The sequence below is a fragment of the Pinus tabuliformis genome, chromosome 4_1 (assembly GCF_031772625.1).
Source record: "Pinus tabuliformis cultivar Carrire ecotype Pingquan chromosome 4_1, CPIR1, whole genome shotgun sequence".
Taxonomy (NCBI): domain Eukaryota; kingdom Viridiplantae; phylum Streptophyta; class Pinopsida; order Pinales; family Pinaceae; genus Pinus; species Pinus tabuliformis.
In genome coordinates, this window is record NC_142303.1 from 888,444,628 (window position 1) to 888,460,678 (window position 16,051).

The 16,051-nt window shown below is 38.1% G+C and overlaps 1 long non-coding RNA gene across 1 annotated transcript; it reads right to left on the minus strand.

Moving 5' to 3' along the window:
• Positions 1–5,092: 5,092 nt before the first annotated feature.
• LOC149179034 (uncharacterized) lies at positions 5,093–11,587 on the minus strand. The gene is made up of 3 exons (XR_016258890.1): positions 11,052–11,587; positions 10,824–10,868; positions 5,093–5,244 (listed from the first exon to the last, which is right to left on the minus strand). It is a non-coding gene; the product is annotated as an uncharacterized LOC149179034 (long non-coding RNA).
• Between the last annotated feature and the right edge of the window lie 4,464 nt (positions 11,588–16,051).

Here is a 16,051-nt window from a genome sequence, read left to right on the forward strand (position 1 = left end):
GGCGCTTTGCATGACATTGGAGACACAGTGCGGGATGTCACCGCGGAGGCACTACAGCAGTTCGAGAAGCAGCAGCAGCTGCTATTGGGGGCCATCCAGACATGCCTACAAGAACTATAGACCCACGCATCACAGGTTGGCACGATGTCCACCAGCCTCCCTATCAATACTTTAGAAGCTGTGGAGATGCTTCGTGCGAAGGTCTCCCAGGCGATAGTGCTATCGGGTGGATCACTGATCACAGACAATGAAGCTGACAGGCCCACTAACAGCACCCTCAAGGGAGTGGGGTTGAACTTGGTAGCGCTCCCTAGCGAGGCACTCCACCTATTGCAAGATGGAGCGATCGTGGAGCTGAGGGCCCGTGAACACCACGCTTTACAAGTGATCAGCAAGCAGAATATTAATAATGAGAAGATGGCCCTACAGCGAGACTCTACCATTGTCGTCATGACTGAGGTAACCGACCAAAACAAGCACATAGTTCAGTTTGTGGAGGAGGCATGCCGAATGGTCCCAGAGTTGGCCATTCTGGAGGAAGAACCGGTCGAGGTGCACGTTAGCAAGCTTTCTGCAGGGGTGCTTGATGCTTGCACAGAGTTGGCTAGGGTTCACCTAGAGATGAACCTTTATAGATTGCAGATTTACAGTTGAAGGACCAGCCTTCAACTCCGCCAGAAGTGAAGGAGCAGTGTGCATCTTCTGTCACAGAGGCAATAGCGGCGGTAGACAGTGTAGTAGTAGACTGCACACAACTTTCTTAACAGTCGTTCAAGGTCCTGACGAGCCTACAGGAGGACCCTAATGTACTGCAGCTAGACACATAGGCGCAGGAACTATAGTAGTGCTATGACGAAGTAAAAGGTACAGCGCGAACCGTCGCTCTCATGCAGAGACTAGTGAAGCTGTAGGAGGCCAAGCAATTGAAAGAACGGGTAGATGCAGCGCAGCATAAGGAGGCAGTGTTGAAGGCACGCTTGAAGCCTTGGTTGGATGAGGCTTATTCAGTTACAACCTCTATTGAAGGCAAGCTTGCTCATTTGCAAGCAACTCAGCAGAAGCTTCAAGCTAAAAATTCAGGACCAACGACCGAGCAGTTGGTTGAAGAAGTGAAGCAGGCGGCCACACAGTGCACTATCGAGGTTGTGGTCATATAGGTCAAGCTCGGAGGTCTTCACGCCAAGATCTCCACGCCTAAAGAGTGACTTGAGGGTGATTCACCATGTTTGTGTTGTGGAACTGTTGGGAATGGGTTCCCCCAAGGACAGTTTTGGGGCTAAAAGCCCATGTTTTGGCAAAAATTTTCTAATAAAGTGTAAAGTCTCCACATTTTGTGACCACGGAGTGCGAAGGTGTCAAGGGTCATAAAGGGTTGTCCACCCTTATTTTGTAAAATGTGAAGTCGACTGTAAAGATCCACCCATGGTTTGCAGACCATGGGATTGTATAAAAAGGAGCTAAATAAGTAAGCTCTAAGAGGTAAGTAGACAAGTTTTGGAGTCTTGGTAGAGAAGTCTAAGTGTTTCAGGTCTTAGCATAGGTAGAGGCTCTATAGCTAAGTGCGCAGAGACCTAGGGTGGAAGTCCACAGCTGAGTGCGCAGATCCCTGTAGCTGTGTGCGCAGGGTGGATAGAGTCTATTTTAAACTGAATATATCAATAAAGAGAAGTATTTTGCAAATTCTGTGTAATTATTTCCTGTTACTGCATTTGGTTATATTGCGTTTTGGGTTTAATTTACAATGTTTATGTGATGTGTGATTATATGTGATTATATTGGTTAATTGAACACAAGTAAGAATATCAATTTACGCGGCGCTAACTGTGATTGTTTCGTAAGATAAGTAAAAAACTTAGGATAACTCGAGAACCTATACAATACACTATCATAGCAGCGCAAAAGTACCTGTATCATGGGTTAAGGCTGCGCCAAGGTCAATCGTACACCTTCGCGGAGGTACTGAAGGGCGGAATAAAGGGGTAGACTGACAAAGCCCTAAATCTTAATGACTTGGCGAAAATAGGAACAGAGGGTATAAACCAACATCACAACCATCTCAGGGTGTGGAAACTTGGTTCCAGCATCCCCCCATACTGCTTCAGGTGAGACTTCGGTCCACGCTCCATGGGCTGATGTCGAAAGGGCTAGTAGTGTAGGGATTTGTTTGGCTAACTAACACTGAACCTGGGTCAGGCCCCACAAAGACAACACACTACAATAGAACACTAGGACATTGTCATGGATATATTGATTATGTAGAATAGGCGCATTTGCAAATTAGAGGAATCTGAAACTCTTCATTTCATCATTAGCAAAGTTGTCAAGAAAATTCTTGCAATAAAACGAGTTAAAGTAGTAATGTCTAGTATTCCCAATTTGAATGAGAATGTGCAGGAGCCCATCACTAATATGCCATATGTAGCTATAGAAGAGGGATTCAACAATCTTCCATCTAGTTAGTTCATGTGTTTTAGAACTTTAAGGCTTTTAGGGACTGTCCATATAATTTACATTGTTAAGTACTCTATTATAATTGTGTATATCAAATTGCTAGTTTTTTTATCTCTAGTCAAGACTCTATCTAATTAATGCTATCTAGCCATAGACATTCTAAACTCTTGGATCTCTTATGTACTTTTGTTGATTGATAGTAGTCTCAATGTCTTTTATTAATATAATATATCTTCTCTTGTTGCTAGATTAGAAGCAGTAAAATGTTTTTGGCATTTTCTTGCTTTAATAAATTTAGAATATATCAAATGGATGTCAAATATGCTTTTTTCAATGGAGAGCTATAGGACGAAGTATACATAAAGAAGCCATAAGGCTTTTAGTTGACAGAGAAACTAGATTTTGTTTGCAGACTTAAGAAGGCTTTATATGTTCTCAAGCAAGCCCCTAGAACTTGGTATTCAAATCTAGACAACTACCTGCTCAATTGTGATTCAAAAGAGGTGCAACTGACAACAACTTATATGTCAAAGTAAAAGAAAAAAACTCATTGTGGTGGTTGTATATGTTGATGATATCATCTTTTCCAGTGATTCAAATTTGTTGACCAATGAATTTGCAGTTGATATTAATGTTGAGTTTGAGATATCAATGATTGGAAAGATTTCCTATTTCCAAGGATTCAATATTGCATAGACACCCAAAGGAATTTTTATCTCTCAAAGCTACTATCTCAAAGAAGTCTTGAAGAAATTTGGCACGAAAGAATGCTCCTTAGTGAGCACTCCAATGGTGACAGGTTGCAAGATTAGCAAGATGGATGAATCTCCAATAGTGGACCAGAATTTATATAGATCCATCATTGGCAACTTCTTGTATTTGACAACTACAAGAATATACATCATGAAAGTTGTTGCTATAGTTGGAATATTTCAAACAGATCCCAGACAAAGCCATCTACTAACAACCAAGAGGATTCTTAGATATCTCATAGAAACAATGGACTATGCTATGTGGTACCCCAAAGGTAAATATTTTTCATTCACTATTTATACTGATGCTGATTGGGCACGTGATGTAGATGATCAAAAGAGTACAAGTGGTGGTGATTTCTTTCTTGGAGAATGTCTAGTCTCATGGTTGAGCAAGAAGAAAGCTTTCATTTCCTTATTCACAACTGAAGAAGAATATATTGCAACAACTTGTTGTTATACTCAATTAATGTGGATGAAACAGACCTTGCAAGATGTACACATGTTATATGATTACCCTATTCCCATTATTTGTGATAACACAAGCGCAATCAACATGTCAAAGAATCCAAATTTTCACTCCAAGATAAAGCATATTCCAATCAAGTAATACTTCTTTAGAGAGAAAGTTGCAAATTAGGTTGTGAAGTTGGAGTATGTTCCTACAGAAGAACAAATTGCTAATATTTTCACTAAGCCACTTCCTAGAGAATAGTTTGAGTATTTGAGGCAAATATTGGGACTCGTTCCACTTTCCTCCCTACACTAACTCTTCCTTCAAGAGGAAGAATGTGTTGCATTTGCACCTAATGTTGCAAAGGAAACGCCGTAAGGCATAGTGTGTGGAAGAATATTGAAATGTGAATAGAATTTTGCAGGCTTTTTTGAAAGCAAGGGTCGATGAATTCGAGTTTTAATTTGAGGGAGCGATGCCTAAAACCGTTGAAATGGAATGCAAGTAGCCATAAATATGCATTGAACCTGTTTAGAGACCTTTGTTTGTAGTTGGTAAAAATTGTGGAGTTAAGGGTGAAGATAATTGAATGAATCCATGCAAACAACAACCGGGCAACCATATTGATTTGGAAAGGGCTATTTAAGAAATCATTATTCAAATGGGAAATTAAATTAATATGCGAACAACAACCGGGCAAACATATTGATTTGGAAAGGGCTATTTAAGAAATCATTATTCAAATGGAAAATTAAATTAATATGAAGATATATTGAAAACATGTATTATAATCATTAAAATCAATTGATTTTGTCAACAAAATATGTTAAAACCCATTGACAATGAATTGGTTGTGAGGACATAAACTATCAAAATGGTATTGATCTTGAAACATCCATTTTTAAGTTTTAAATGGGAAACACAAATAGTTGTGAGGACATAAACTATCGAAATGGTATTTGATGTTGAAACATCCTTTTTTAAGTGTGAGATGGAAAATACAAATAGTGTATTGTAACATCCTTTTTAAAGTTTGAAATGGAAAATACAAATAGTGTGTTGTAACATCCTTTTTAAAGTTTGAAATGGAAAACACAAATAGTTGCGAGGAAACAAACCATGAAAACGGTATTTGATCTTGAAACATCCTTTTTCAAGTTTGAAATGGAAAATACAAACAGTGAATTGTAACAAAAGAGGTTCGAGAAGGAATATAATAGTCTAAAGAAAATTGTGCTTGTCATTCCATATTTGAAGTTGTACGAAAACATGGTGGAGGTAGCGAAGACCCGAAGAAGCAGTAATGGACCTGCAAAATGTATATTTTGTTAGAATTAGTAATATGTAAATCAGCTGCAGAAATTTATTAGTAATACTTTGCAGGTGAGTTGTGTTAAAATGAATCTGGAATGAATGGTAATGAAGTTACCTTTGCTATGGGGATTTATATATTGTTAGTGGAAGATGCATGGTGAATAACAGCATATTGAACACCATTGGAGGTTAATGCGTAGCTGGAGATGCAGTTTTTTTGCTTGCCAATCTACATGTAGTTGTGCAGGTATGTTATTTCTGAGCCCATGTGGCCTGTTGCAAAAGAAAGAAAAGGTTAGAATGAGATGTACAGATAATATAAAGACATTCTAATATTTTCTTATTTACTAATATTGATTAAAGTTGGTTGTTGTTGAAAGATATGAAAAGTATGTTATGAAATAGAATGAGGTAAATAAATGGAGGAAACCTTTTGTTGATGTCAAAGTATGGGTTGGAGCAGATTATCTGGAGGAGGCATTGAACAGAGAATTTCTTCTGTGTGTTTTCTGTGAGCAATGTTTTTGTTGTCCTTCATTTCACTGTAACAATCGAAACTAAATGCGGGGTTAATCCGGAGATCTTGTAGAGAAGGCACTCTTGAAATAGCTGTGAATGTGAGACCTTGACGTTCTATTTTTCCAATGTCAATTGTTGATTTTGGAAGTGTCATACCTTGAGATTTATGTATGGTTAAAGCCCAAGCCATCTTCAGTGGAATTTGTGCATGACCATTTCTTTTTACTGCTGGAATAGGCAAGTGAGTGGGGTTTATTTCATCCCAAGGAGGCCCAATGTACTTGAGAAAATCTACGACAACAAATGTTGGAATTTGTGGTGGTGCAGTTGATTCTTTGTAAAAGATGGTTACAATTTTTCCAAGGGAACCATTAACAAGACCGGCTGAAACCCAAAGGTTGGAAGTCAACATAACTTTTTCGCCATTGCATAGCAATACAATTCGCTCAAGTTGCTCGTCTTCAGAGGAAACACTGGAATATGTGTTGTCATCTTCAGCAATGGATCGTGCGATAGGAGTGTTTAGAGATTTCATCATTTGCTTATTATGGACCATTGTTTGAGCATTTGTTGGAAATAGATGCATGGAATCATGGAATGAACATATCTCTTCTTCTGATAAAAAGGAATCTGTGTGCGACATGAGTACGTTGTAGTCATCGATTGTTGGATTTGCATCTCTAATGTTCTGGAGAATGTTCCTGAAAGTAACCTGTGCGATGTCGTCGCCTTGTTGACGAAATATTGTGTCTAATGTGATGACTGTGTTGAAGGTGTTCCACAATGCGCTTCCGTGGATCGTCCCTGCATATAGAGGTATGTCTTTGATGGGTGGTAGCTGACCGAGATCACCAACCAATATTATGGAACAACCACCGAAAGGAGTGTTTCTTTGGTGGGGAAATGCCTCGCGAAGACGTTCATCAATATGGCTGAGAAGCTTTGGCCCAATGAAGCTCATTTCATTGATTAGTATGTATCTTATATGCCTGAGTTCTTCTTGGAATTTTGCAAGAGCATTACCTTCTAAGGGCATAAGATCCTTTATAGGAAGGTGCAAAGCAAAATGGATTGTCGATGCTTGTATGTTGAAGGCAGCAACCCCTGTAGGGGCGAGGAGCATGATCGGTGAAGGTTCCAGGCTTGCAAGGCCTATGAGCATATCTTTGATGCAATTAATAAGGAGGGATTTTCCCGTACCAGCAGTGCCTTATATTATCATTCTGAGAGCGGGTAAATAATCCTTCCTAGCAAAATGATTAAAAAAAATATTTAGAGCTTTTCTTTGCATTGGAGATAATGTAGTAAGGGTCGGTAGGGTATGTTGATGTGTTTGAAGAATGCAGTGGATGGAGCGGCTATTCTCAATGAATTGTATTGCATTATTTTGTAGATGCAATGGGATAGTGGTATGATTCCAGTTATGGGTGTCATCAAAGCCACGAAGACCAAGCATGTCAAGGTCGTTTATGAGAAGCTCATTTGTAGGGTGTAATTGGGAAAGTAATTCCCATTCATTTATTTCCATGGTGTCTGTTGGATTGGCTTCATTTATAGTTGAGGTATCATTTGTGACAGATTCAATATCAGATAGTGTGCGGTGTTGATGCCAAGGATTGTAGAATGGACGAAATGTTTGCCAATTTGCGATGAATTCTGCAGCAGAATCTCCTATATCTTGTACGATATGGCGAAAAGGTTTGTATAGCATAAGTTCAACCCTGCAAAAGTCAGCGTAGCAAGGTTCTGTTGTGGATGGTATGGAGGAGTAACGTGGTATGACCCGAACAATTGCTTTTGTAGGCCTTTGTTTCCATTTGTTTGTTTTGCAACGAGGATCATATGACCAGGATCTTGCCAATTCTATTAGTGATGTGGACTCTAGGGTAGAAGGGCACTGGATATATGTATCTATGAAGTGCGGGGATGTAGTGGAGGCGGTGTTCGTTTGTGGAAGGCGCATAAGAATTTTTTGGTTTACATTTAAATAAATGAATGGCCGACTACATAATGTTAATGGTAATTTTTGCAGCATATGGCAGGTTTCTTGTGCTCCAATGTCACGATCAACAAGGGTTTCTGCAAGAAATTTTCGAAATGCGGATGTTGTTGGGTCAGCAATGGGTGAAGCCAGGACAATTCTACGTAGCATGTGGTGGAAGATTTCAGATTTTTTTTCTGCTTTGGATGCATATTTGGCGATACATTTTTGTACAGCATGTATGGAGAGTACTGGTTGGCAGTCAACATTTGCACGCCAAATAGATAGGATGGTAGGGTTATGGCTATTGAGTCAATCGTCGTTGCCAGAAGGGGTGTATGTTTTTTGGCCATTGGAATCAATGAATAAGGCCGATTTTGGATGTAATTCCCACGGTGCTTTATAACGACATTGGAGTGAGGATCCATTTTTTCTTAGGCACGTGCTTTCTGAGCATTTTGTGTGACATTCAACACAATTGACGAGCTGTTCATAGTCACTGAAAGGATTGGTTCTGAAGATTTGTGGTGTGGACAATAGGCAAGGGTCTTCGGGATTTGTCCAAGCATTTGGTTGGTTTGAAGACGAAGAAGCACGAGGGTTCCAACCAGAAATAAATCGAAGAACTGCCTTGTAATATCAACTGCTTCTATGTCTTCCCAGTTGAGATTCTCCATATCAGGTGCATTTTCTATCCAAAGGAAACCGTGGATGTGCGCAAATCCCCTATGTTGCCATTCATACCTATCAAGTATGCGTTTTTGTAAGATAATTTTGCAATAGGTGAGGAATGTTGTTTAGAGTTCTTGGAGAAAAAAAAATGCGGTAGAATGCGTACCTGTACCAGTAATCTTTTGTATTCAAGTGTTTCTCTAAGATAATCTCACGAAATGCTGTGAATCTATGGTGCATATATAGTGATGTTAAATGTGGGTTAGAGATAATGTTATCATTTCTCCACTTTTGTTGTTTTGCAATATCAGAAGGAAGACATCCGGGCATGACTGCATGAAGATCAGGCCATTTTGTATCAGCTGCACTTAATGTGAAGAAGAACGTCGGGCAACCGAGTTGAGATATCATGTCTGTTAGTTCATTTTTAGCTTTGTGCCAAAATGACCTTGTTCCACGTAAAGAGCTACCGAATCGCATGACTTGCTCTGCCAATTGCTAATCTGGAAATTGTTCTAATCGAATGTTCAGATCTTGAATAGATATTGGAAAGTTATCTGTGATGTTTTTTTTCACAAAAATCGACGCTGTTGCTTGACTGCGATGCCGCATCATGAGATTATATATGTAATAACGAAAGCGTGGGTGGCTTCCAAATCTGTTATCGTAGTAACGTATGAGATGAAGTGCATATTCATGTAACTGCACTGCTTTCATTCTTGGTTGATTTGGCATTGCAGCGCCTGTCGGGAAAAGGGCGGGGAAAGCCATAGAGAGTAGACCTTCTGTGTTGTATTCATTGACTGGCGATAAGCCAATTGTTGGCCACTCAATTGTAGTATCAGATTGGTGGTTGTAAGCATGCAAATAATGGCAGATTTCTTGGATTTCTGTATTTGTATTAGGTATGATGGGTACGAACGATGATGTTTGGTCAGCGGATGGGTCTGTGAAATCTTTGATGAGCTCATGGGGTGGTTCAAGTGGAAGGCGGACAGTGGTTTCTATAGTATTGGAATGGTGAAGGGAGGAGGAGACATCAATGGGGATTGCTGGTAAGGATGCCAGTGCGTTGGAATCAATACAAACATTCTTATAGTATGGGTCATTTGCCAATTTGTATTCTAATGCAGCGAGAACGCGATGTCTACTGACAATGAAATCATAAGCCTTATGGTCATTACTATGACGCGTGACAATTAGGATGTCCAAGTGTTCAACACGTCGTGGCAACATGTTTGCGATTTTTGTAATGTCTTGAGGAAAACAAATTGTGTGGCCACTGGCCACCACGTGCATGTGTTACCTGCAGTATAGGGTTAACCCTAGCAATGAGCATTTCTTCTATTTGTGAAAGAGACGTAAGGGTAGCTGGTTGAGGGCCAGGGTCCATGTTGTTTGATAATGAGAAGCGATGACCCTTTGTTTCAGAGACGCATCTGGAGCAGCAATACATGTGGTTGGAATTGCGGATATGTATTCCAGGATATGATTCAAGACAAATGGAGCATGGGCATTTAGGTGGAAGTTTATCAATCTTTGAACGGAAATCTCGATGTGCTTGATCAATATAAACGTTGTTGAAAGCATGTGCGAAGGAGGGGTTAGGGCAATGAGGCATGGATGTATTTGTTTGAGAGGTTTGCTGAGAAGATAAAGAGTCTGATAATTGCAAGGGAGGATTGTTTTCAAGGTGGGCCATTTCAGACGAGGAAGGTTGGTCACCCTTTTGTTTTTTGTGTTTTTGACATTCTATGATGTTTTTTTTTGCTTGGTAAAGCTCACGGCGCCGTGCATTTATTCGTTCTTTATTTGTTGCATAGTATCCTAAGGATAAAGGATATAACCTACTGTGGTCTCCCAATATATACTCGACGGTACGTGGGAGCACAAGTCCGTACTGGCACTTGTCGTTTCAAAGAGGAGGAATCACCCAACCTACGATGAAAGTGATAGTTACCAGGCTTTACGACGCCGGAACACGTCTCTAGCCTAGACTTCTAAATGGTGTGCGTTAGGTTCCAAAGCGTTTTTATGTTTATTGAAATGTATTTTACAGTTGATCTTTCTTAAGAAGTTTGCCTTTAAGGTTGATCACGTGATGTACATATACAATTCCTAAATATGCAATCTAAGATGATAAACAGTCGTTTACTTTCTTTTTTGCAGTGAAAATCCTAGCTACTAAGGAAAGAGAAGTGAAATTGTTTCAACATAGAGCAGAGAGCACACACTAAGTCCTAAATCAAATTCCGCATGCATTCTAAATGTAAATGTACATGCATTTGTTTTCCGCTTTCTTAATGTGTGGATGACAAAAAAAATGCCAAGTGGAATATAATATCAATACAGGGATATGACTAGTCCAAAATTCCGACAGACATAAGCAAAGCTATTGAAGTTTGTATCTAAGATTTTCTAGAGTCTGTTCACTAGAAACAAGACAGTCACGATGGCACCACTTTGCATTAGTTTAACACAAAGGAATAAAATTTAAATTATCAAGAAAGCATATATATAATTGAATCATTTCAATCGGGAAATAATTTTGAATCAAATTTATAAGACTATGTAGCTGCTCAGTGGCTAATGTACAATTGATGGAAGAGGATTTTCTATCATGGTCCATGGATGAAATAGAAATGAAGCAAAAACTCGGAAAGGAGATTAAGGTTGTTACCGGAGATGAAGCAATACAGAGAACGTCCAGAAATGTCCTTCAACGCTGAAAGTTGAACAACAACTACAAATTAGTTAATATCATATTTAGCTTGCAACTGCTTGATATATAGTAAAAAATGGCTATTGTCAGATAAAGGTAGGGAGAAACAACTACAAATTCAATAACAGAACAGAGATTAAACTGCATGCAAGATGATCCGAGAACAAGTAGTAAAGAAAAAATTACCACCACTTTCTCCAAGGTGCATAGATATCGAATTCAGCTGTGCCCTGTTCTCATAAAGGCGCTGAATAGCTTGCCTCGATCTTACAATTTCTTTTGCCAAATTCTGCCCAAGAAAATTTTGACTCATTAAAAATAAAAGAAAAGCCTGTTTCTGAGCACTAGCAACCTTCCTGATGTTCTTTAGTCACAAACAAGATATCATTAAATTTAGTACAATATGATATCATTAAATTTAGAAATTGTACTAGAGAGAAATATAACAAGAATCGTTACTGGAGGTTCAACCCCAAATACATAAAAAATGATGGAAAGCAGTACATCAGCCAGCATTCAGTGCAGACACACCTCACAAGATTTGTCCCCTGCTTGATATCAATCACAAAGTTGCAGCAAACAATAGATTTAACATAAGAAGTGAAGAAATAAAAGAAGTTGATCTTCTTGGTCTCCTAAGAAAAGAATATATCTGAGTGTGAGTGTTAGCCCTGAGTTTACTGAATGGAACTTTGTTAGTAAATGGATACTTCTAAAATTCAAATTTGAGATTGATGAAGACCCACAAGAAATTCGCAAACTAGCACATAGCCTTGACTTTCAAATTGTTTCTTTCCATGTAGAAACAGAATAAAGGCACTTATAAAATATGGACCTACATATGATCCACAAGTTTCCAGTGCTACTAAGGATGCAGTCAAAAGTACTTCCTTCCAGAGAGATAGGAATAAGCCTTTTGCTAATGACCAGTATGACATTTGGCCTTTGGTTGATCTCTGAATTTATGGTATATCTGACCTGCCCTCTCCACATCTGCAACTTGGGGTACATCATCAATGTGCATAGGGCTCTTATAACCAACAACATGCAAAGGACTCATCCAAGTTCAATTATTTTAAGTGATGTGATGAGCTATATTCTAATGACTTCGAACTTTGTTATTGAAGCTAAACTCTAAACAATTCTTCTAAGACTAAATTCCTCTTAGTATAATGATATTTCTACTTTAAAAGAACAAACATTTTACCTAATAAAAAACCTGGAAAAAGAAGATCTGAAATAAAAGTAACCCTCAATGCAAAAATTTCATCAATATAATAGGCACCAAATCCTAGTTCATCACATAGCAGAATTCACGTTTAATTTCAACCTCAAGGAACATTGTATAAATTCACTTCTTAACCTCACTGAACTGCTAATCTTGAATTCTCTGAATCAGCAGAGCCCTCTTGTTTTGAATTCATTTGTGCTGACTATTTAATTGACCCAAAATTTGTGTAAATTGTATGAGTTCCCGTTTTCTGTCCTTTAACATGCTTCAGTACAAGAACGATGGAGAGTTTGGATAAGGTTATTATCTACAGTCTTGATTATATGGATGGGACGAAATTCCTCCAGATCCACCCCATGGTCATTTTAGGATTCAGAATATTCACAATGTTGTTCTTCATCTTCATTTTGTGTTCTGTTTTACAGACAAACGATCTCCTAGAGTTTTCAACTTGCTCAGACACATCTGCTGTTAATTCCTGTAATTCTGGTTTATGTACCCTGAGATACAGCACCGAAACTATTGTCCTTCTTCGTCTATCTAAACTAGTTTTGAATCTTGATAGTTTTCTCTTGATGTTATTCCAGGCTATCTAACCCTGCATTTTCTCTGAGTATTTCTTCCTCTCCATGCTGTCATAGGTCTAAGTTCTGACAGTCCGAGTTGCCCCATGAACAACACTAGCATCTTATTGAACCCTTTTTCAAAAGAGATTTCCATAGCTGAACAACAACGAGGATTATTAAATAGAGATAAAATAGTTACATCAATTTCAAGAGAAGAATAATACCCATAATAGTACATTGAGGTGATAGTATGAACCCATAGCTTCTACTCAGAGTTGCACATTTAGCTTAACATATAAACCATAGATCTTCTCTTCTACAATTTATCTACAAATGACTTGGTTTGTATCACATTGTATAATCCCATCTTTACATCTTTCTCTTTGATTTTCCTTAAAGGTTGCTTCCATGCCCTGGAACAAAAATACCTGAAACGCTTGTAAATACAGTAGCATTTCCCAAAATAAACAATGCCACCTTCATTTTTGTTACACATTTTATGTGACATATATATTAGCATCTCATTTTCTGTCTAACTATTCTTTAGTGTGGATATTGTCTATAAATATCATTTACTACATTCTTTCATCTTGTTTTGATAACGACTAATTTAAAATTGTCAAAGGCTAGATTCCATGTTTTTAGTTGTCACCCAAGTGCAATAGTTCCATTTTAAGATCTTAATCAGATGTTTTTCTCATATACAACTTAGCAGGTTTAATATTCATCAAGGTTCTTCCTTTTTTTTGTCACCTTTCTGATATAAAAATCTAAGGTTCCAACTTCCAGATGTCTTGAAACATTCCTTTGCCTCATGCTATCCTAGAGAAGGATATTGAGCTAGATTCCATGTTTCTAGTTGTTACTCAAGTGTCTGTACATTAGTTCCAGCTTAAGATCTTAAACAGTTGTTTTTTCACATGCAACTTAGCAGGCTTGATACACAGAGTAGATTCAAAAAAAGGTCGTATTAATTCTTTACCAGAAAATATATACAATTGAGTCTTATGGAACTCTTGTCCGAATCCTTTCTCGTACTAGGCTGGGAGCTTCCCTTCCTATTCTACAAATACTTCTATAAAATGGTATTTTTCAGGAAAATATCTCTACAATCAAAGAGAAATTGGACATCTGTCCAGTAAACTAAAAGTACTAGATTTCTAACTCTACTCTTGTTACATTGGCAAAGGCCCACTTGGCCAGCCACTAAAACAATCTAACACCTCATCTACTAATTGGCAATATTGCAATGAGCAACATGGCTAGACTAACAACCTAGATTCCCATTACAATTTCTACACAAAAGTTAAATCTCCTTTCTAGAATTTACATGGCTCCCTTGGGTGCTAAACAAAATGATTTGCTTAGGGTGATGCTGCTGCATCAGAAAGGAGGACTAGAAAACAAGGAACAACATTGTGTCACATTGCTTCTTGTCATTCAATCTTCCAACTGTAGTGACGAATTACAGTGAAAGAAAAAATAATGAATTCAATCCAGCATCCCGAAAAACTGATGATATTGAGCTTCAGTCAACGATATGTACATTTCCAAAATCCAGTTTCACCTTTCTAATAGACAAGTCCCTAAGAGTGGGAGTGTAACCAGGGTGGTGGCATAGTGAGAGGACTTCTTTACCCTATTATCCTGCTTAATTAACCTTATCCTCAGAGAATTTGGCCACTGAAAAGGAGGCACTCAGCGTCACTGTAGCAGAGAAAATAAACAGAAGCCTCATACCCCAAGGCATCACACTAGAAAACTGCCAAAACCAGGATGTAAATATCTAGCAACTAAAATCATGAAGCCTCCCAATGAAAGCAACACACATTATAGATGGAGATATTTTTTTAGTAAAGAGAATGGGCAATGACAACTACATAGAATAAGAATAATCTTTTTCATCTGTGTTCTTATGCAATATTTCTGTTTGTGATTCAGGAAAACAAAATGATGGTTTCCACCATTTAAGGATTTGGGGCGACTATTTTATCGAAATTGCATGAATATCAACTAAAAACACATCAAGTCCAAAACCCATTGATGACCACTCGTTATGAAAACTTAAGACTTCAGTCATATGGAGAAATGGATAAGATTGGTCACAAACATACAATGAAGGAATACACCAGAGAAACCATCTCATTTTAAGTCCCTGTGCAGCTCTTTATCTACCTATCCATTGACATGTGATGACACAGGTGGTGAAGGTGGTGAAGAAGGTCCAGAATCCAATCAAGTAGCAAGATAACCCAAGTCATGCATACCACCATATCCTCTAATATCCTTCCAGCTCTTCCTGAAGAACTGCTGATCCATTGACATGAATTGTTGCTCTTCATGATTATTAACACCCAACTACAAAATGTAAGGACTTTATAGCTCAATAATGTAGCTATAGTAGACTCAAAATTAACATTTTTTGAGTTCAATGACAGATCCATCTCCTGCTCCTGAAAAACCTATGGGCCAATTTCATCTTTGTGCCAAATGTATAAACCCAAATGCTGAAAACCACCAAATCATCATACTAAGTCTGGATCTCCTATGGTCCTCTGTTTCTTCTGTCAAATATGGGAACCCAACTCAAGATCTGTGACAATTTCTTTGGTGGATCCACTAAAACTTATGTGATTACTCTTGATTTCCCAAGTTGATTTCCCAAGTAGAGAAACACAACAATCTTTCTCAGTATTCAGATTTCAATTCTCTTGTCAAATGAGCACCCTCCGTATGTTTGGAAGTTTAAAATGCACAATATATGGTTACGTTTGACTGAAGTAATTGATGTAAGTTACATGGACTATGGTATGTTGGGCACTCGAAAAAGGACCGCATGAACAGTAATTACTTGTTTAAGTTGTTATGGACTACGGTTCTTTCAAGTCTCTGTCAATCCATTGGTTTGAAGAAAATTAAGGGCAAGATTACAAGGAAAATCTCTTTCAGTATCACACCAAAAGTTAGTCTGTCAGCATGCTTTCGAGACCATAAAGATTATTGAAAGTTCTATTATAAAACTTGACTGTTAATTCAATGTTGTGTCATCTTCAATACAATCCAAACATCTTCTAAAATCCATTGTTTTTCTCCTTTTTATTTCTGTCTGCTATAAATAGAATGATTATTGTATATGTCACGGTGAATGGTGTTATCTATTTCAATATGGAAATGGCTAAAGAGAGGTTCCTATTGTGTCCTAGACGAGTGCTGTAATGATATGATCTTATTTCAGAAAATGTTGTCCTTTTACATCCTTCAACACAAATTTCTATATCAGAATGTGACTCCCTAAAGGCTAAAACCAATCATTTACGGCTAGATTAAGTTGCACATGTAGGATGTGTAAATGGATGTGCTAACTCTGAAAATCCCATATTCTTTAATAT